Raw genomic sequence first — 22895 nt, forward strand, 5'->3', positions numbered from 1 at the left:
AATTGCCATTTAGTCAACATGTTTTTCCCCACTTTGTCATTACGTGCGAAGGGCCTAAAACCGGGGGGGGGGGGGGGTGGGGTGGGTAAAGATGCATCCTCCACTCACCAACAGCAATAAGGAAGTGTGTACTACATAATCCCTTACAGAGAAATAAATATTTATATTGCCATTTTATATATTTAATTTCATTTGATTGTATGCTGTTGTCATGGGCTACAATTTGTGCTAATATGTGGTGACTATTGCTGGTCACCCCCCCCCCCCTCTCCTCCCCTCAGTACGGATTTACATTGGAGAATAACGAATACAAAATGAAATACCCTTGCTCCTGATGCTGATTCCTCTAGGGTGACAAAGAAACCGGCTGCTAAGCTGACTCCCTCTAGCGTCAGAGTCGTAATGTTTGGCATGGTGCAGATAGTCTTGGCGTAGGCCTCTGATGCGTTAGCCGAGATGCCTCCTCCAATGTGTCCAATGTGTCCAATGTGTCCAATGTGTCTGATTGATTCCAGCTATGTAGCACAATAAAAGGTTGAAAAATGATATCAAGTTCTTCGGGGAGACTATTAGTAGAGCGGTTAAGCCCTCAAAATCACGAGAATTGTGCAAAATTTGACTAAAGCATGAAACTTTCATCAGTGTAAGTTCATAGCATAAAATTTATTTTAAGATCGGGAGGTAAGTCTGATTTGACCTCTGATGACCTCCAGAGGTCAATGAACTTTAGATATCAGAATATTGATATTTGGAGACATTTGTGGATAGATGTGGTTATGTTGCACTAAACATGCATTTTATTACAGAGAAATTATTTTCTGATTCAACAGAGCACTGACAGGTTTTTACCTTTGACCGCTGATGACCTCCAGAGGTCAATGAACTTTAAATATCAGAATATCGATGTTTTGAGACATTTTTGACTGATAAATGTGGTTATGATGCGTTAAACATATGCATCTATACTTCAGGGAAACCATTTTCTGATTCCACAGAGCATTGACAGGTTTTTACCTTTGACCTCTGATGACCTTTAGAGGTCAATGACCTCAAAATATAATATTGATCTATGATATCATTGGTTAATAATAAACATTGTTCAGATGTACAATGTACAAAACAAGCATATCTGTCTTACAATGAAATTGTCTTCATACTCTAAAGAGCAGACAGGTTTCTACCTTTGACCTCTGATGACCTTGAGAGGTCAATGACCTCAGAATATCAGAATATTGAACTATGACATCATTGGTTGGTGATAAACATAGTAAAGATGTATAAGACAAGCATATCTGTTTTACAATGACATTGTCTTCATATTCCAAGGCACGCAGACAAGTTTCTGCCTTTGACCTCTGATGATCTCGAGAGGTCAATGACCTCAAGGTATTAGAAAAGTTTGGCATCATTGATGGTAAAAATGTTGTTCTAGAGAGCACTCGTAGGCCCTGCTTATTAACGAGCCATTACCTTTCACCTATGAAAATAACACAAGGTCAAAGACCTCAAATGAAATGTGTGGATATTAATAATGATATTGCGAGAGTTAATAGTTAATTGTTTATAATGTAGGGCTTACAAACCATACATTTCTGTTACCAAAAAAAAAAGTGGCTACTCATTCCGCAGAACTTTTCAGGTAATTATTTACATCGGGTATGTGCACAGAGCAAGCGGTGTCGATCTGTTTTCAGGTGGGGGGGGGGACTTGGAAAATATGTGTAAGCATAAGTCCATGTTGCAAAGGAGTGGAGCAGAGGGGGGAGGGTGTGGGTGGGAGTTGGATTTTTGCGGTTTCAGCCGTGAAATTAGTGATTTAGTGCAGCTCTTGTTCAACGTGTGCATCATCACTTTTATGGAAGTTGATGGGGTGTGGGCGCATCTCAGCCCCCCCCCCTCCCGAAGACAAAGTTTTTCAATTTTTAGAATCTCATGTATACGTTTTGGGGAATATTTGGAAAATTATGGATCGCCAAAGTGTACTAAGTCTATATTGATGGGAACCCAGCAAGGGCAGCGTTGGAGAGGGTAGGGTATTCCACTCCCATTCGAGAGAGCTCTTGTATTTTGAGAAATAAGATTCAACGATCTAGCAAACATGCACTTTTGAAGGAATATCTCGAAATTTGTATCAGAGAGGTGTAGTAAGTCAGCCATAATTTATATGGAGGGAGACCAATCGAGAGAAGGATGTGGGTGGGAGTATCCCTCTCCCACATTATGGAGCTTTTATATTCTTTTTGTTTGCAATTCTATGATTCCGTGCCACTCTTGGCTGAACTACCATTTTGAAAAAAAAAAAGTCCATCCCCAAATGTGTAGCCATAATCAATGCATGGAGGGGAGGTTGATATAGCGAGAGGAGGGTATGAAAGGGGCTGTCCCCTAACCCTTCCCACGCGAGGGGCTTTTGCATTAAGAATAGAAATTAAAAAAAAAATCTTGTTTACACATTTATGATGGAATATTTGGGAAATTATCAGTAAAAGGAGTGTACTGAATGTAAGGGTAGAAACCGAAGAGGGAAGGGTTAATTGAAACAGGATACCCTACCCCCTCCAACAAGAGAGGGATTTTCTTTAATTTGTTGGAACTGAAATTAAAGGTCTAGTACAAAGTTTTTGATGGTAAAGAAACAAAAATGGTTAATCTCAAAAGCACTAAGTGTCTATGGAAGGGGACCTAACGAAAGATAGTTTGGGGGAGGGGGTATGCAAAGGAAATGTTGCCTTTTAATCTGGTGCATACTATAGATGAAATGCTCAGACAATTCATTTTCTATCAAAAAGTAAAAACAAAATCCGCATCTCAGGAAATACTTGGAGGCAAAGTTTTGTGTCCCCGCCACTCCCCTTCCAATATTTTCTCGGGAAGCGGGGCAACTGCCTCTTGCCCTCCATGATGAACACTCGTGCATATATAGGAAAGCCTTTTCATGTTTGGAATTCAAATTAAAATATCTCTTAAAAACATTTTTCATAGAATTAGTGAAATTATCAATCCCCAAAGTATGTTATATCTGTGGGAGGAACCAAGCAGGGGAAGGAGTCTATTGGAAGGAGATATCCCCTCTCACAGAAGGAAGATTTTGCATTTCAGAATTAAATTTCAACAATCTGATGCACGTTAAAAGCGAAAAACTTGGGCAGCAAAACAAAACAAAACAAAACAAAACAAAACAAAACACATCTCACAATTTATTGGGTTGGGGGTCAACTATCCCTGCCACCACCCCACCCCTCCTCCAAACTGATGCCCCGGTATGTGCATGTGTTTTATTCCACTTGCTGAAAAGAAGATAGAAGTGTAAGAAATAGTATTGTTCAGTGGTCACTATCCCAGTCAAGTAAATTGTTTATCAATAAGGTGATTTCCTTCACCTGTATACCTTAAGATGATATATTTCTATATTTCTATATCTATTTCTTTTTTAGTATTCTCGCTTATATTTTGATGTGAGAGTTGTTCACTTTGCTATGATTTTATTTGTACATGTAGAAAAAAATAATCCAAGACTGAAAATGAAACTGATACATTACTTAATGATTGACATGATGAACATATTGTGTATTTCTATAGCAATAAAAGTGAGCAACTCTAGAGGCGTGTACTCACTTCACATGAATATTAGCGATTATCCTCTGACCTCTGGAGGATATTGAAAGATATGCATCGAAATGTAAGAATATTGATGTCTGGTCTCATTGGTTTGTAATGGCCAGCTGTTTATGAAATAATATACCAAAAAAAAAAAAAATGCATTTTGTGTGTGTATGTCTAAAATTGTATGCAGAGTATTCCACACATTGTTCAATTTTGACTTCCACCTAGGACAATGAGAGGTTTTTTTTTTTTTTTTTCTCAACTGCACTGTAGTATCAAAATCTACTGAAAAAAAAAAACACGGTGAAGGCTGGGTCTAACACATTATCATTCTTTTCTTTTGGAGATCCATGCCGGATGGTCAAAACAAACATAAAAAAACCCAGATATCTCAGACCTAATTCTTATAACAAAGCATCATATCCTCATAGACCCAACCCAACCCTTAGTTGGGCCTCACAGAATGGCGAAGTTTTCACACCGTCCATGATATCGCAGGTGTGGATTGTATACTCCAGGACCAGGAGTCATTCATCGCAGTCATACTGTAACAACCCACAAGCTTGACACTGGCCAATACAGGCCCACCAGCTGGAAACTATGCAAATATTGCCCATGAGCTTGACACTGTAGGCAAACCAGTCCCATAATGAGTCCGACACATGGGGGGGGGGGGAAGGTCTATGAGACCTACACTGAATAGATTAAACGCTCTGATCAGTCTCGTGGACCTTGTTTTCCTCGAGTGTTGAGATAATGGCCATATTTGCCTATATTTGCTAGTCTGCATAACTAACCCAAACATAAAATTTATATTTGAGGTCACTGTCATCACTCAAGACACTTAAGCTTTATTTCTGAAGTAATTGACGTCTCACATTCCAGAGACCTGTTACTATCAACCAATAGTCTGTGGAATATGCATATACTTTGATCAAAACGTCTCGACGTGATTTGTACATGATTAAGCATTTACTATTAAACCAATGAAGCCAAACATCAACACAGGTAAGCCTACACAAATTCTGATATTATAAAATGTCAGTGACCTCTCATCAAATAATGCACAGGGTAATGACCAATGTTCCATGGAATGACAAGATTCTTCTATTATAGCATAATGCTAATAGCATAATGCATGATTGTACATCAGGTATAAGTTGACCATTGACTATACATCGAATATCAATATTCTGATATTTTGAGGTCATTGACCTGTCACCTTCCTCAGAGGCCAAAGGTAGAGACACATGAGTAATTTCTCTCGCTCTGTGGAATAGGAAAACAATTCAATTGTAATGCAAATGAATATGACGTCTTAATCATGTTTGTCATCAACCAATTGCACCAAATATCAATGTTCTGATATTTTGAGGTCATTGACCTCATCATAGGTCATCTGAGATCATCAGAAGTCAAAGGTAGAAACGTGACTTGAAAGGCAAAACATTGAGGCAATTCCACCCATAAAAAATAGTTTTTAGTACATAATTATTCAATTCAATTCAATTCAACTTTATTTCCACATAATCATTAAAAAGATACAAAGGATACATAAAATGTGATATAATAAACATCAAACAATAAACATACAAAGTAAAAGAACAGTACACATAAGATACCATATTCACCAAAAGGTGTTTCAACAAACACAAAGTGAATTACAAAGAAAGGAAATAACAACATAATAGATGATTTGTGGAGGGATCATGAGAAGTTTTCATGGAGATTCCATAAAACTTATAAGTAAGATCCCCAAAGAGTACTGAAATAAAAGAGAGTATTGCAGTGTGTGTGTGTGGGGGGGGGGGGTATCTAGATGTCATTTAACCGGATACACTTTAAAAATCAAACAAATTAAGATATCATTACAGATACAGAAAACTCTACAGATTCTATGAAATTTTTGTCAACAGGTTCTTTTTCAATTTTCTTTTAAATGAATTCAACGTTAAACAATCTTTTATACTACTTGGTAAATCATTCCACAATTTTGGTCCTTGATAAGTTATAAATGAATGTGAAAATTTAGTTCGTCCATATGGAACTCGAATATGAAATTTTGATCTTTTATTATAATTATGAATATCAATATTCTTTACAAATAATGAACTAAATAACTCTGGTAATAATTCTTTGCTATATAAAAACATAAATATGGCAAGATTATACTCATAGAGTTGATATATTGGTAAAATATTCAATCTAATAAACAATGGTCTAGAATGAGACAGAAATGATGACTTTGTTATTACTCTAACAGCTCTTTTTTGCAGCTTATGTAATCGCTTTAAGAGATACTTATTGCACTTGCCCCAAAGTATAATACAGTAATTAAGATGAGGGAGTACCAATGTATTGTACAGCAACAATAATATATTCTGAGGTAGACAATCTCTCAACTTGCCCATGATACCAACATTTCTTGAAACCTTGCTAAGAATTTGAGCAACATGGCTTTTCCATTTCATTTCTTCATCAAGAAAAATTCCCAAGAACTTTACAGACCTCACGTGTTCTATCTTTGTATCATTTATATATAAATCTGTGTCAACATTAATTGAATTACTATTATCAAATTTCATAAAATGTGTTTTAGTGACATTCAAAACTAATTTATTTACAGAAAACCAATCATTAACTTTAGCCAATTCAATATTCATCAAATCTTCCGCTTGATTGATATCTTTATGCTTCAAAAATATGTTGGTATCATCAGCAAACATCAAAAATTGCAATACAGATGAGGCAGCAGGCAAATCATTTATATAAATGAGAAATAAAATAGGGCCCAAAATTGAACCCTGCGGAACACCGCAAGATATTGTTTGCATTTGCGAAGAAAATGAATTATAGGTAGTAAATTGTTGTCTGTTTTCTAAATAACTTTTAATCAGCTGTAATGGTGACCCCCTTATACCGTAAAAATAAAACTTACACAACAAAATTTCATGATCAATACTGTCAAATGCCTTTTTAAGGTCTAAGAATACACCCAATAAAGATTCTTTCTGTTCTAAGGCAAGATTTAAATTACATAAAAAATCACAAGCTGCTAAAAGAGTAGAGTGTTTTTCTCAAAAACCAAATTGCTTCTTAAACAGAACTTCATTTTTATCTAAAAATTGCAATAAGCGCACACTTATACATTTTTCAAAAATTTTAGCAAAACATGTTAACAATGAAATTGGACGATAGTTGGTAAAATCATCTTTTGCACCACTTTTATATACAGGAATAACCTTTGATACCTTGCCTGCATCAGGAAAGACCCCTTTTTCAAAAAAATAATCAATCAGAATACTCAAAGGTTTACATAAAACATGAATTGCTCTTTTAATAACTTTGATATCTATAAAATCATAACCAGGAGATTTACCATTTTTAAAACTTAATACAATATCAATAATCTCCTTTTCTGTTACTGGCTTCAGAAAAAGTGACCTAATATATGAACCTTTGAGGTAAGAATGAACAGATAAATCAGTATTTGCAAAACTAAGTGATATTTTTTACCTATATCCACAAAATATAGATTAAATTTTTCAGCAATTTCCTCTTGACTATAAATCATACCAGAGTCATCTTTAAATTCAACATCTTCAGATACCGTAGCTTTTTTCTTAGCAAGTATGTTGTTAATTAATTTCCATGTTCCAGTACTATTTCCTTTCACATTCAAAAACTTTTGAGTATAAAACCTTTTCTTGGTATTTCTAACAGCATTTGTATACTTGTTCTTGTAAGTCACATAAACATTTTTACGATATTCAGTTGGATTAGTTACAAATTTCCTGTATAATATATTCTTCTTTTGATACATTTTTCTTAGATTTTCATCAAACCATTCATTTTTATTGCTCTTAATGCAAACTTTCTTGTATGGAAAACACTGATTGTATATGTTCAAAACAATATCGACAAATATATCATACAGAACATTTTGATCAGTACATGTAGAAGATATCTTATCAGCATCAGATAAAATTTTAAAATCAGCTTTATCCATTTTCTCCAAGAATAAACAAATATTGTCTTCATTTATGATACGTTTATTAATATAACTTGATTTCCTCTGCAATACAAATGAATAATTTAGAAAACAAAATACAGGAAAATGATCTGAAATGTCACAGACAATAGAACCAGATGATACATTACATACGCTATTCACAAAAATATTATCAATCAAACTTTTGGAAGTTTCTGTAATTCTTGTCGAACTTTCAATCAGAGGTTCATATGAATATGATACTAATATTTCTAAAAATTCACTTGCAATATTACAACTATCAACTTTATTTAAATCAACATTGAAATCACCAAGTATAACACAATCTTTTCCCTCTTTATCAATAATATTCAGAGACTCTCCTAATTTTTCATTAAATTCTAATACAGATTGATTAGGAGGCCGATAACAAACCCCTACAAGCAAACTTTTATTTGGTTTTGGTATTTCAATAAAAAGCGTTTCACATACATTTCCAAACATACTTAAATCTGGTCTGACTTTAAAAGACAATTGATTATTAACACATAATCCAACACCCCCTCGTCTTTTATGCTCACGTTCTGATCCAACAAATGTATAACCATGGAACATATGAGGAGGTAGAGCATTGTCACTAAGCCAAGTTTCTGTAAGTGCTATAACCTTGAATGGACAGTCAATCTGACTCAACATAGCTTCAATCTCATTGTAGTTCCTATTCAAACTTCTACAATTAATGTGCAATAAAGAAAATAATGTATTTGGATGTGTCTTAGACAGTTCGCTGAATTCAGTGATGCTATACTGATTACCAATATCCATACTTGTGGGTAAAGGTCGAAATTACATGAAAGAACCTGACATCTGATGATTCATAAGGTACATAGAAAATTGTAAGCTCAAAATGCAAAATGTAATGACAGAAAAGTTTTGACGGGTTAATACTATTCGAAATTACATAAAAAAGATCAACATGTACATATAACAAAGAAATACTGATCATAGGGAAGATATACATATGAGTGAGCTAGATCAACTCACCAGGAATTTACAAACTTCATCTCTTTTGACTGACAAGAACCTGTACTACAAAATGTGTACAGCGCTTATGTAGCCCTGTATCGTGGTGTGACTTTTGTGGTCATAGACTATGCCTCACTTTCACTGTGTGAGACAATGAAAAAACCATTCGCGGAAGTAGGTCAGCATGAAGAAGAGGAAGAAAAAACTGCATGCAAGGGCGCCGGAAGCGGGGGGGGGGGGGGGGGGCAGGGGTGGCACTTGCCCCCCCAAACAAAATGTTGGGGGGGCAAAACGAGTTTTTGCCCCCCCCAAAGTGCCCCCTGTAACAAATAATTGATCACTGATTTAAAGACCAAAATGAACAATAAAGGCATATTTCTCGTCTAAATGTTGCAATTTCATAACTAAAAATGCAAAATTTTTCGCCCCTAACGGGGCGAAAATTATAATACACTAACAACATACATTATTGTATCTATACACTAATAGTACCTTATGAGTAAATTTAGTGTATAGATGGTAGCCTCTTGTCCTCGAGTGTGCCCGCTGAAACATACCTATAGAAAACCTTACATTTTTCATTTTCTTCTTTGCTTTTTAGCTGTATAAGAATATTTTTTTATTGTTCGAACGATGCGGTCACGTTTAAGCTTTTAATGAGTACATTTCAGATAAATTGCAAAGTGAAAGTGGCTCGCTCGTTCTGCCCGTACTTATAGTAAAATGAAAAGTTTTCATAAGTTATTATCATAGACCTTCGCAGTGATTTCTTTTACTATGTTTAATTCCTCAGAAAATTAATTTAAAATGCTCTATAAAATCCCCCTCTCACACCCTCCACCATCACATAATATACCGCCGTATGTAATAATCATAGCCCTTCGCACTGATTATTATTTTTCACTATGTTTAATTCCTTTGAAATTTGCTTTTAAATGGTCTATAAACGCGACTTTTGTACCCTGTTTTTACAAAAAGTCCCTACCGTGGGAGGGGGTGTCCCCCTCCCACACCCTCCCCCCGCTCGGTCGCTTCGCTCCCTCGCCGAGGATCTCACACTATCACATTATTATGTACTCCCGTATGTAATAATCATGGCCCTTCGCACTGATTATTTTCACTATGTTTAATTCCTTAGAAATTTGCTTTTAAATGGTCTATAAACGCGACGTTTGTACCCTGTTTTACAAAAGCTCCCGGGGGGGGGGGTATCCCCCTCCCCCTCCCCCCCTCGCCTCGCTTCGCTCCCGCGACGAGGATCTCACATCGTCACAGAAAATGTGCCCCCGGTGAGATTTTGCCCCCCCAAAACCAGAAGTGTTCCGGCGCGCTTGACTGCATGTAATGATAAGCATTACTGTCATCATCTATTGTTACTTGGGCTGGGAAGGTTGTTCAGGTCTTGAATTGTTGCAATGAGTTTGGTGATTTTGTGACTAGTATTTGTCTTCAGGAGAGCAATGATCCTGCCGTCTGCTGTACATGCCTGATCAACTGCTGGATGGGTTATGGTAGACTTGAGGAGCTGGAGTTTGGATGTAGTGAGGTCTTCACTTATACTGATGCCAGTTTTCTTCAAGTTTCTCCTACGGGTGATCATGTTGTGCCTGGGCTTGTAGCTCGTGAATTTGACTAATATTGGCCGTGGGTGATCCTTTGGTCTCCCTCCTTGCTGTCCACTTTCCTGGGCTTGGTTTTGTCGCGTTTTGGGCTTTCCGGTCCTGTGTGAGCGGTCAATATCAGCAGGTGTGAGATGGAGACCAAGTTTTTCCGCAACATTGATCACGAGTTTATCAGTGTCTTCATCTTTGGTCTCTGACATTCCAAAAATCCTCAAGTTGTTGCGTCGGCCATATTGTTCTAGGTCATCACATCTATTGCTGAGTCTGCTTCAAATCAGCTATCTCCTTCTCTTTCGACGCAAGCTTTGATTCAAGATCAAGAATTCGCCTTTCATCCTCTTCTCTTGCTGCCTTCAATGCATTTAGCTTTTCCACTAAAACATCAGATACCAGACCTCGGATTGCATTCAGGAACTTAGTGTTGCTCAGAAGAGTGTCAATGGTTTCCTGCATATTCATGCTGTTTCTTGTTCCAGGAGCCATAATCTTGTACAGCTCAGAGCTTGTACAAGCTGAGAAAGCAGATTTCAAAAGAATCACTTAGTGCAAGAAAAGCTCTTTTGTCACTCCCCAGCTGAAGTCCCGATATCAACAAAGGCCATAGACCACCAGAGTCCAGCATTCAGGAGGCATGAAAAGAGTTACTGAAGCTTACAACGGGTACTCTGAACAGCAGCAACTGGGACTCTCTGAAGCACTCGCAGTACACTAAAATGACTGCCTGGGACCATGAAGAGCAAGAGCCGGCTTCCTGGCAGAGCAAACTCATTCAAACTTTGTCCAAAACTGAGCTCTGAAAAGCTCATGTCAGCAACCAAATCAGTTCCTGGTGTACTATGATCTTCACTGCTCACTGTGGTTAAGTCATGAAGTTCATTTTTGCTGATTTAGAGGAAGAAAAGGTTGACAGATTGCATGAGGACAAACACTTGCCCTCCTATCACAAGTTGGCAGAATATATATACATATATATATATATATATATATATATATATTATATATATATATATCGTGTTTCAGTTACAAGTGACGCATTGAAATATCAATTTTCTGACATTTTGAGGTCATTGACCTCTGGAGGTCATCATAGGTCAAAGGTTAAAACCTGTAAGGGCTCTGTAGAACATGAGAACAATTCCATTGTAACAAAAATTAGTTTTTAGTACACCATTACCGTGTTAATCATTAACCGATGACGCAAAATATCAATTTTCTGACATTTTGAGGTCGTTGACCTCTGGAGGTCGTCAGAGGTCAAAGGTAAAAACCTCTCAAGGTTCTGTTGAACATGAAGACAATTTCACTGTGACAAAAATTAAGTTTTAGTAAATCATTACTGTGTTTATCATTAACCAATGACGCAAAATATCAATTTTCTTACATTTTGAGGTCATTGACCTAACAATGGTGAAAGTTTCATGCTTTAGTCAAATTTTGCACAATTCTTTGGCTTATCTGCTCTACTATATGGAGTGGAAAGAAGTAATAGTTAATCTCCCCTTCCCCTACACATACAAACAAAAACAAACACACAAACTCACCAATCACATAGCTATCTATGCGATGTGGAAACTGTCCGTTTTATCAATATTCCTCATTCTAAAACTATTCTTAATATAATCATATCACAGTAATTTGAACAGAAAAAAAAAGTTGGTGCCTGGTATTTTGCCTCATAACTCAAACTTTCTCTGAGTTCAAACGTTCAGTTCGACGGAATAGATTACCAGTATGACAGAAGCATGTTATTGCGTATAGTGTGATAGGACACACGAAGTCTAAATTATGAGTACAATTTTTTGATATCGTGGAAAAGATGCTGACGTATGAAAGCGAGACAAACTCCCCCCCCCCAAAAAAAAAAACACACACACACAAAGAGATACAGAGTGGTAGTGAATTATCAATGACAGGTTTGCAAGAGGTGCATAGGAGTAGGCCTATACTGTTACTTCGTCTAATTATCAGGTAGTATACTTCCCAGTTCGTCTAACACCACTACAGTTAAACTCATTTGTTCCACTATCAAGTTTTTCTAATGGCCATTTGGTTCAATCTTCACGTGGTCTAATGCCCATTTTGGCTAATTTTCGTTCAGTGTAATGACCAAAATACATACAATAGGGTAATTGCCATTTAGTCGACATGTTTTTTTCCCCACTTCGTCGTTCCACGGGCCTAAATGGGGGGGGGGGGGGGGGAGGTGGGGTGATGCATCGCCCCACCAACAGACATAAGGAACTATCTACTACATAATACAGAAATAGATATTCATATTGCCATTTAATATATTTACTTTGATTTGATTGTTGTTGTTGTTTTTTTTTTTTTGCAGTACATATGGCGCATGTGTGCGCAGTATGGCCTTGATTCGTGCTAGTATGTAGTGACTTCTAGTATTGCCGATCATCCCCCCTCATCCCCCTCGGTACGGATTTACATTGGAGAATAACGGATACGAAATGAAATACCCTTGCTCCCGATGCTGATGCCCGGAGAGTCAGAAAGAAATTGTCTGCTACGCTGACTTCGTCTAGCACCAGAGTCCTAAGGTTTGGCATTTTGCAGATAGTCTTGGCGTAGGCCTCTGATGCGTTAGCCGAGATGCCTCCTCCAATGTGTCTGATTGATTCCAGCTATGTAGCACAATAAAAGGTTGAAAAATGATACCAAGTTCTTCGGGGAGACTATGGAGTGGAAAGAAGTAATAGTTAATCTCCCCTTCCCCTACACATGCAAGCAAAAACAAACACACAAACTCACCAATCACATAGCTATCTATGCGATGTGGAAACTGTCCGTTTTATCAATATTCCTCATTCTAAAACTATTTTAATATAATCATATCACAGTAATTTTGACAGAAAAAAAGTTGGTGGCTGCTATTTTGCCTCATAACTCAAACTTTCTCCGAGTTTAAACTTTCAGTTCGAAGGAATAGATTACCAGTATGAAAGAAACATGTTATTGCGTATAGTGAGATAGAACACACGAAGCATAGATTATGAGTACAATTTCTTGATACTGGGAAAAAGATGCTGACGTATGAAAGCGAGACAAAAAACAAACAAACAAACAATACTACAAAAAAGAACAACGGGAAATGAAACTTTATATGCTGACACGTTGACGTTTCAGATTACAGATGCTTTTGGGGCAGGCCATCGATGCACCTAAATGTAAAGTTTCAACTATGGCTGTATTGATGCAGCTTTGCAGCGTCTTAGGACGGGAGAAAGGTTAATAATTCTAAATGCGAAGATAAAAATGGGCACTACTGTAAAGATATTAAGGTGACATTGACTCACAAGCCTTCTGTTCGGCCCTGAATACAAAACTTCACTAGCTTCTTGTAAAAGAATTCCCCCATAAACTACAACAAAAACAAAAACAACAACGAGATATGAAACTCGTCACTGAAGACAAGTTAGTTGATACGCTTGGGGTCATGAGATATCGGTCACCCGTGATCGACAAAGGAAAGGACGTTATATATAGCGGCTTGAAGTTATGTTGAGATACGTTCGTGAAGTCGAGTTCTGTGTACATACATAATTTAGATCAAATTATTTCTGTAATGCAAACCAAGTGGAAATTCCGTGCGTGTGTCTGCATGTGCGAGTAGTCGATTTTACAGGCTTTCTATCTGAATATTTACCAAGAGTTCTTCGATATGAAGAAATTAAAACATGGCGATAAAGTCCTTCACGGGCCACCTTGACTTTAAAATGTGCGTTTTCAAATATGAACATTAACCAATGAACCAATGAAAAATTTCGAATGAATCGAGGGTTGATAACTCGACCGTACCCTATCACAGCTTTTTCGAAGCATTGACTAGAGAAAGAAACAACAATTGTGTAAAATAATAACTGGATGAAATCTAAATGTCGCAAAACAATCATAGTTTCACTTAGGAATTCATGAAAACATTATTTCATATTATTATAACATTAAGATTATTATATTAAATGTACTTGAGAATTCAATCATCAGCAGAGTCGATGCACTTGGCGGCGACGCATATGTCGTATCTTCGGAGCATATGTCGTATTTTCGGTGCAAATGTCGGCGGAGCATATGTCGACGGGGCAGATGTCGCGGAGCATTTGTAGCAATTTTCGGAGCAATTGTCGGCGGAGCAAATGTCGGCGGAGCATATGTCGTGTCACCACCAAGATACACTTCTTTTTTTTTTTTGGCCATATGAACAAAGATTATGAAAAGCGCACGCAGTGCGCTTCTATAATAGCGTGTTTTCGCTCAGCGACGTACGGGGATTTCAACGACGTGGGAGCGATCTCCTGCTATGTCCGCCGTGCTCAAAGAACACTCCCTACGAAGTGGTTTCGCTGATTCGCTGAACGCGGACATACGTAGACTGCTTGACGTCACAACCATACTTGTAGTAGTTGTACACACTGTGTAGTTTGTATCATGGTATTGAACTTGCGATTAATCACAACTCTCTATATGAAACTTGGCAAGGACACAATTTCACAGAAAATAGCAAGTTAGAAAATACCACGGTCAAGGACTAAGGTCCAAGGAGTTAACACAATTTTGCATGCATGCAGCTGCAGCTGCAGCTGCAGCTTGCAGATCTATGCAAACAATTCACAATGCACATGTCACGACTCACGAGCGGCGAGCCTTGTTCTTCGATGTTGTTAAGCTCCTCATAGTTACTTCAAAGTTTAACAATTGCTCATTCAAATTTATATTACGGTATAACATTTTCATTTTAATTATACCCATGCTTATAGTTTAAAAAACTCACCAAAGAGCACTGGAAATTGGTCGAATCCATTGTGATTATAAGGCCAAACCACCCGGTTAGAGACGACGGAACCTGGACCTGAATATAGAGGCTTGCAATGCACGTGTGATTCAATCATGCGCGCGTGGTGTCTACACTGCTACAAGCGCGCTGATTGGTTGTTGATTCTGTGTCCGGCCTCGTTTTGAAAGTTTTGAAAGTTTAAATCTGGGCAAGACCCGTTCCAGATTTCTACGCTACGGCAGGCTGCCCGCTGTTACTATAGAAACGTGTCGATTTTTGCGCACGGACCGTAAATTCTACGTCCGTGCTGAGGATGCGAAAACCACCTACTCTCTGCATATGACGGCCGTGTGCGCCCCCACAACCACACAAACTTGGCGCTAAAGATACACCTTTTTGCCATATGAGGTCCACGAAATATTACTGTGTCCACTTTTGCAAAGGGGTGTATCTATATACATGCCTACACTTTTCTGCCAAGTAAAACACCAACGTTACCCAACTTTTCTAAGGGCTGTATCTACAGCGTGTCCCAGAAAAAAACGAAACCGAGATTTATTGTATTTTTTTGCGATTATAATCATAAATTTGCTTTATGAGATGTCCATGAAAGAAAAGATACGTTTATAATCCACGCATGATTGAGTTAGAACAATAGACAGTAGTGCTACTGAATTTTCGTTTGCACGCGTAAATTGCAACTTTGAACGATTTTTTTTTTTTTTTGTCTGCGCTTCTTTTCGGCAATCGTTTTCAATGATGAAAATCATAGCTTTAACATTTATTATTTTTCCTTTCATATGACAGCTCATGCGTAAAAATGGTTCACGTCTGCTGGAGAAATCTTGATTTGAAAATATGCTTTAATTTTACCCTGATGGGGGATAATAAAAGATGGAGCCATTAAGATTCCACGACTTTTCACATATATAACGATGGCCGTCATGCTCCGATGAATTTACACAAACGTGTGTGTGTGTGTGTGTGGGGGGGGGGGGGGGGGGGCATAAAGAGAATAATAAAAGCAATTCGATTGTGAATAGGCCCGAAAAAACCCAAACGATCATGAGCTTGCCTGACCATATAGCTGACCACAGAGCAAAGAGTGTTCATTACAACGGAGTGGTCTCGTTCTGGGAGCCTGCAACAAGTTGCAGCAGCCTTCCATGACCGATTTGACCGATGAAATCAAGTAAACCGGAAGATCGCACTAAGAATTGTTCAAATAATTCACTGATCAAGCATAAACTCTGTTTGGACTTTTAAAAAAATGAAATCATTTGAAATGATTTGAGTTTCATTATGCTTTTAATTATTTCACGATCATAACACAAAGTAAACTGATTGAACTTGTCAATGAGAGTTTACATGCTGTTTTGTGTCGAATTCATCGCACAGCTGGCACAGTTTGGTAAAGATTGAACGCTTGAATAGGTAATGTACTTCAAAGTCTCTTTTCGCAGTTCACACTTTTCCAGAGTGCGTGTTTTTTTCAAATATTTTGATAGTTTAGGGTAGTCCATATGAATTGAGCAAATCGTTAAATGCACTAGAGTCAGTGTCCGGTGCCTTGTAAACAACGCCCACAATAATGTTTTTTTTTTTTTTTTTATCGCGTTTCTGTTTTACCTCCGAAATACGCCTCAAAATTCGAAATGGTGGTCCAAAATCAGCTTGAATATATTCCAAGAGGGTTAACGTATATGTTACTGACCCAATGTCCACAGATTTGACTGGCTTAATGTTGAGTTTCGACAAAATTTAACAGATGTTCAGAAGCATGTGCGGGTACATGTTTACGCACTCATTCAGTCCTGTGCATTTAACAATTTGCTCGAAAATTTTGTCTGTAAAATAGCCAAAGAAAACAAATTTTGTTATATTGTTGGTGATTTTAATTATGATTTATTGAAATATTCCACACATTCCGCCACTGGTGACTTCTTAAACATAATGTATGAGAATTGTTTTAGGCCTCCTTTGATTACTAAGCCAACTCGTTTAATTCAATCTTCCTACACATGCATTTACAACATATTTACAAATGTTATGGATAAACCTATTATACCAGGGATACTTTTCTCAGATATAACACCTACCGATCTTTCATAATGGCAAAGTCACACTGTGCTCAAGATAGCCGCTGCTCGAAAAGACATTGTAAACGAACCTTGAAAAAAAATCATGACTGATGATCTCTTACATGAACTGTATTCTAAGAACTGGTCATGTGTCGAAAACTGTAAAGACCCCAATATTGCATATGAAGCTTTTGTAAATGAATTTGAGTCCATGTGTGAAAAAAACATACGGTAGAGTGCAATGAGGCATTTATAGGAAAGAAATATACCCATGGATAGCCATGGGTGACAAAAGGGATTATGTCATCAATTGCAAAAAAAAAAAACAAACAAAAAAACAAGAGAGATTATATCGTAAACATATCACTTCCCCTTCCAAGAGAAATGAATTATTGTACAAACGATATAGAAATAGACTTAATAGACTTATTCGATTACGGAAGCTACTGGAACGAAACAAAAGTGATAATTTTGGGTAGACAAAGCAATGCTTCAAGATTGCCTCAACGTATTCTGAAGGGCCATAGATTAATAGAAGATGACGAAATGATTGCCAATGCATTCAATTCTTATTTTGCATCAATAGGTTTTCGTATTTTCAAAAATGTCAACGAATTCTCAAATAATATTTCAGATTATCTGGGCAATCAAGTAATTAAATCAGTATTCTTTTTTCCTACTGATGAAAATGAAATCATCAAGGTTTTACAACGTTAAAAAAACACTTCGTCTGCTGGACATGATGACATAAGTGTTGTATTTATCAAGAAAACTGTTTTTTTTGCAATTGCCAAACCTCTTTCTATTATATTCAACTTGTCGTTAACCACAGGTGTTGTACCAGATGCATTTAAGATAGCCAAAGTAATCCCAATTTATAAGAAAGGCGACAAACAAGCATTAGACAATTACCGTCCTATTTCTCTTTTACCTACATTTTCCAAAATCCTGGAGCGCATTATTTATAATAGATTGTATGATCATTTGCTCCAGAACAAATTACTAGCCAAAGAACAGTTTGGATTTCGACTTTTTTACTCAACTGAATTAGCTCTTTTACATACCCTCGAACAAATCCTCACTTCACTTGACAACTAAGAAACCGTAATTGCCCTGTACGTCGATTTAAGTAAAGCTTTTGATTCGCTCGACCATAGCATTTTGCTGCACAAACTGGAACATTCTGGTGTTAGAGGTGTACCCCTCAGTTGGTTCAGGGATTATCTTACAGATGGTAAACAGTTCACATGTGTCAATGGCACAAACTCTAGTATTTTACCTTTAACGTGTGGGTGCCTCAAGGCAGTATTTAGGGCCCTCTTCTTTTCTTGGTATACGTTAATGATGTAATAAATACATCAAAATTTTTACGATTCATTTTGTATGCAGACGATACAAATATATTGTTTTCACATAGAGATGTAAATACTCCGTATAATACTGTTAACACTGAAATGATGTACGTTTGTGACTGGCTCCGAGCCACTAAGCTACAGATGAATGTTGATAAGACAAAATATATGATATTCCGCGCTAACAGAAGTTTTCGACAAGATGTTTCATTGACTTCATATTCAGAAATTAAGATAGATAATCGAATTGTTGGTCAAGTTCATAATGTTAATTATTTAGGAGTTATTATAGATGATAAATTGACTTGGACTAGACATGTGAATTATATTCATGGGAAGATTAGTATCTCTATCAGTATAATGCATAAGCTCCGTTCAATACTGCCGTTTTATATTCTTTTTATGTTGTATAATGCCTTTACCTTGCCTCATTTTGATTACTGTAGTCTTGTAGTCCATCTTTGTTACTTTTGTTCTGTCTGTTTTATTTGTGTAATGTAGTAGCATATGTCTTTTATTTCATTTTATGTGTCTATGTAATCTGTAACTGTCATTAAGTACTCTGAATGTCTCTGAATCTGCATTTATATATTCTTATGCATCCAACTTAACAAAGGGGATCACTTGTCCCGTGTCTCACTTGTCGCATTTGGCTTTCTTTGTGTACTCCCCGACACACTTTACACTGTATGTACTTCTATTTTTATGATTATCAATAAAGTGAATTGAATTGAATATAACATCATTAAAGCTTAGAGTCTGCTCTTTCAGAATCTGCCCTTTAAGTCCTATACGGAAGACTTTTAAAGCCACTTTTGTGTATGTTTTCTGATAGAGTATTCATGTATTATTCTTAAAAATGTTTTTTCTTCATCATCCGGTGCTCATAACAGATAAACAAATCGATTTTCATACACTTTACGAACTGCACTCGAACTCAATTTTCGAATTTTATCGAACTCTAGCCGAACACCGCGTGCTAATAGTAACGTCAGTCTAAGGAGAGTCAATAGTGCTTTCGCATTTTGGCGTAAACAAACTACTGCTCGAAACCTAAGAAACTTCAGTAAAATGGCCGAACCTGACTCCCGTAAAAATGACGAACCTGACCTTGTAATGGAGTTAGAAGTCGAAGAGGATCATTCTGAGGATGGAGACAGCTCTTCTTCCGACGACTCGGAATTTTCTGATGAGGATCAAGGGAAATTAGGAGAGGGATTTGAAGAAGACGAAGAGGAAGACGCTGAAAACGAAGAGCTGCAGCAGCCGCTGGCTTGTCAACATGAACCGCTACCGTGAGACCGGGACGGCGCCCGCGGAGATGACGATTGCGATCCGTTAGCAGCTGCGGGGCTGGGAGTGGAATTAGACATCGCTCGGATAGATCCGGAAAATACACAAAATTGGTAGGCCTACGTTTTTCTGTAATTTTATTAAGGAAATTTCACACCATTACTGTACTTAAAATGGCACAGTGTAGTATCACGAGTTGAGTGACTGTATGATCAACCGTGGAAAACTGAAATACTTAGCATCAAAGCCCCAACTTATTATTTTTTTTTTCTGCTGATCTATCTCCATAGTCTAGAGAGGTTGGTCAAAACAATCTAATTTCTGTTTTCGGCATAATTGTGTAGTCTAATGTTTTGTCTATCTTCTGCCGAAATTTCGAAGGCAAATGATTAAAGTAAAGGCAAGAAATCAGCGTTTTTCTGGGCCATAACTTTCCGACTTTCAACGTAACAAAAACGTGTCCGAAGATTTGGATTTAGCGCCGCAGCTAGACTCCGCCCCAGCTAGACTCCGCCCCTAGCAACGAGGGAGTGATCTTATTGGTCAGTGCAAGGCATTCTGATTACTGATTGGTCGTGCATAGATTACTGGCGTTAAGCTTGAATGAACATCGCGGAGGTCGCTAGGAGCGTACATTCTTTGTCAAGCGGTGAAAACTGTCTCGCAACCCCTTGATCACGATAGCGTTGGAAGGAAAACTTTGAAGGCGTTTTTCTCGGAACTCTGATTTCCTCGACCACTTGACATGTGCTAATAAAATCATCGATATCTCCGCAACCGAGTACCTTTATGAGTTGTGCTATATATGAAATTAGAGTTGAAGAGTAAGGGAATAATGTCATGCCATTTTCAGAAAATTGTCCTCCCCCGACTTTAGGATCCTTTTGTTGTAGCGGGTCACATTTTTTCATCACTACTGATGAGATATCTCAGTGACTGACTGACAATTGACAGAAATTATGATATCCCAATAAATACAGTAAAAGAACTAGATTCTAGTCACTGAAGTCTGAAGATTCTTTTGGCATAGTGTATTACGAATCCTCCTTACTATAAATTATATCATTGCAATCTGGGCCCCATTTTATCAAACAACGAATTGAACGTTCAGTCAAGATAATCTATGATTAACTTTTCATATCAACACTTAGTCCACTTAATCTTTGATTAATTTCCAAGTTAACTTGAAGTCCGTTTTATCAAGACACCTGCAGTTGGAAAAAAATGTAACTTCCTCCAAAATCAACATATAAGTTTTCTCAACCGCTCCAAATCCATGATTAACTTAACAGTTGATATAAATATCAACTTTAAGGAGAAACAGTCTAGGTAGACTCAATTTAAGGCAATTTAGAGAAGAAAGATGACTGTCACACTTTCCTAGTCTAGCTGGGATCTTGTCACAAATGTTTGTCTGTTAACTGCTCACCTTTCTCTATCATTTTGTTGCGTTTCTTTCATGTAATTATGGTCTTTTCCTCGCATGAAATTCACGATCGGCACGCATTGCTAACGCGACTGCTGCACGCAAACACCCTAGACAGCAGTCTCAATCCCAGCCTGCGCGCCACCCGGCGCCTCGGCCCGCCCGCCAATCAAGCCATCGCCAGCAAGGGCAAGTAACCGAGTACGGTACTGTAACTGGAACTGCGTTTGTGTGCAATGCATATCTTGCTACAGAAGTCGTATGTGAGGAAACCAGTGATTTCTGACGTGCGTAGGCCTACATAGAGCTAGTTTGTCAATAGATACTAATTAAGAGTTTAGTAGGCCTATACAGAAAATAAAGAGTTTAATTCTATATCACCGAGTACGACATTATAAACTTGAGATCTAAATTAGGCTAACCAGTAATAGGCTTAACGTTAGGCCTAAGTAACGTTTAGCGAGTCATTTGTGTGGCGCTCCGACAAAATGAGTCATAAGTCGCACGGGGAGTTTTCCCGTAATGAGCCGAAAATGAAGGGGAAGCACTACTCGGGTCGAATTTTTTTTATGACGGATTTTGATTCCTTTATGTTTTATCTGTTTGTACAGAAAATTTCAGCGTGTGAAAATGAGTACAAGTGTCCCAAATCACCGTTTTTCTGAGACAATTTTTTTTCGGTTACATTTTTTTCGAACGCTCGCCTTTCCGTTGCGTTTCGCACCTATTGTTCTTGCCAGATCGAGACTCCACCTCCGTTGCTAGGGTGTATGCTAATGAGGCATTGCTCTTGACCCCTTTGAAGACAAAACAAAGCATGGTGCGCGCGGCGGCGTCGGCGGCCAAGCGGCGAGGGCTATAGAATTACGCAATAATAGTGAGCTGACCAAGGCTATTGATTGCATGACCAGCGAGTTTCGTTTGATACATGCACGCCATTTCAATGAGTGGTGATTGACATGACGCACAAATCGCACTGAAAAAAATTATTACAACGAACGATCACGCAAAATTTATGATACTTTATCTATGAGCTAATACAATGATCACATATCGAACTCGAAACCTTTTTTATGCGTGTGTGTACTTTTACAACGGTTATTAATTGGCCTCATTAATGAATTTGTTCAAATAATCATAACTTTCGTTCCCTGGTATGTGACTTGCTGTTTAAAGTTCATCTCTGGAGATATAGTAGGGCCTAAGTTGTCAATTATTCTCGTTTTTATAAAGTCGACAATTTGTGTGATAATTCGCCAAATGTATGTAATGCGTACTATTATTTCCCTGGTTAATGAAACTTATTGCCTTATTACTTATGATGCTTTGGGCCGTGACGGCATGGAGAGAAATAGGAAGACAAACATTATTAATGCCCAGATAGCTCGTGTTCCCTTTGGAGGATATTCTGACTCTAGTCATCTGTGTATTTTTTTAGAAGTAGGACCTATTTGAGAAAGGGACAGAAAGCTGTGTCGCTACTCAAGAGTGTGCTTCTTCATTTTGTTTTGTTTTTTAATCAGAATGTTTGTAATGAAAGCTGTTTGCCGTGTATTGCGTGTAGCTGACATGTGAGAGGTCAAGTCTGCAAAGAATTGGGACAATTGGGTTGGCTAACAGCTTTGCCAAGTAGCAGCGCTAATTGCCCATTGAATTGCGTATTCTGAGGAATTTCGAATGAAAGAACTCGGACGGCAATGTTCACGCCTTGTATCCGA

The 22895-nt window shown here is 37.7% G+C and overlaps 1 pseudogene; it reads right to left on the reverse strand.

Moving 5' to 3' along the window:
- LOC140245897 (uncharacterized) overlaps positions 1-22895 on the reverse strand; it is a 96026-nt pseudogene that overhangs the window by 23637 nt on the left and 49494 nt on the right.

Source organism: Diadema setosum, unplaced genomic scaffold (genome assembly GCF_964275005.1).
Source record: "Diadema setosum unplaced genomic scaffold, eeDiaSeto1 scaffold_54, whole genome shotgun sequence".
NCBI classification, from domain to species: Eukaryota; Metazoa; Echinodermata; class Echinoidea; order Diadematoida; family Diadematidae; genus Diadema; species Diadema setosum.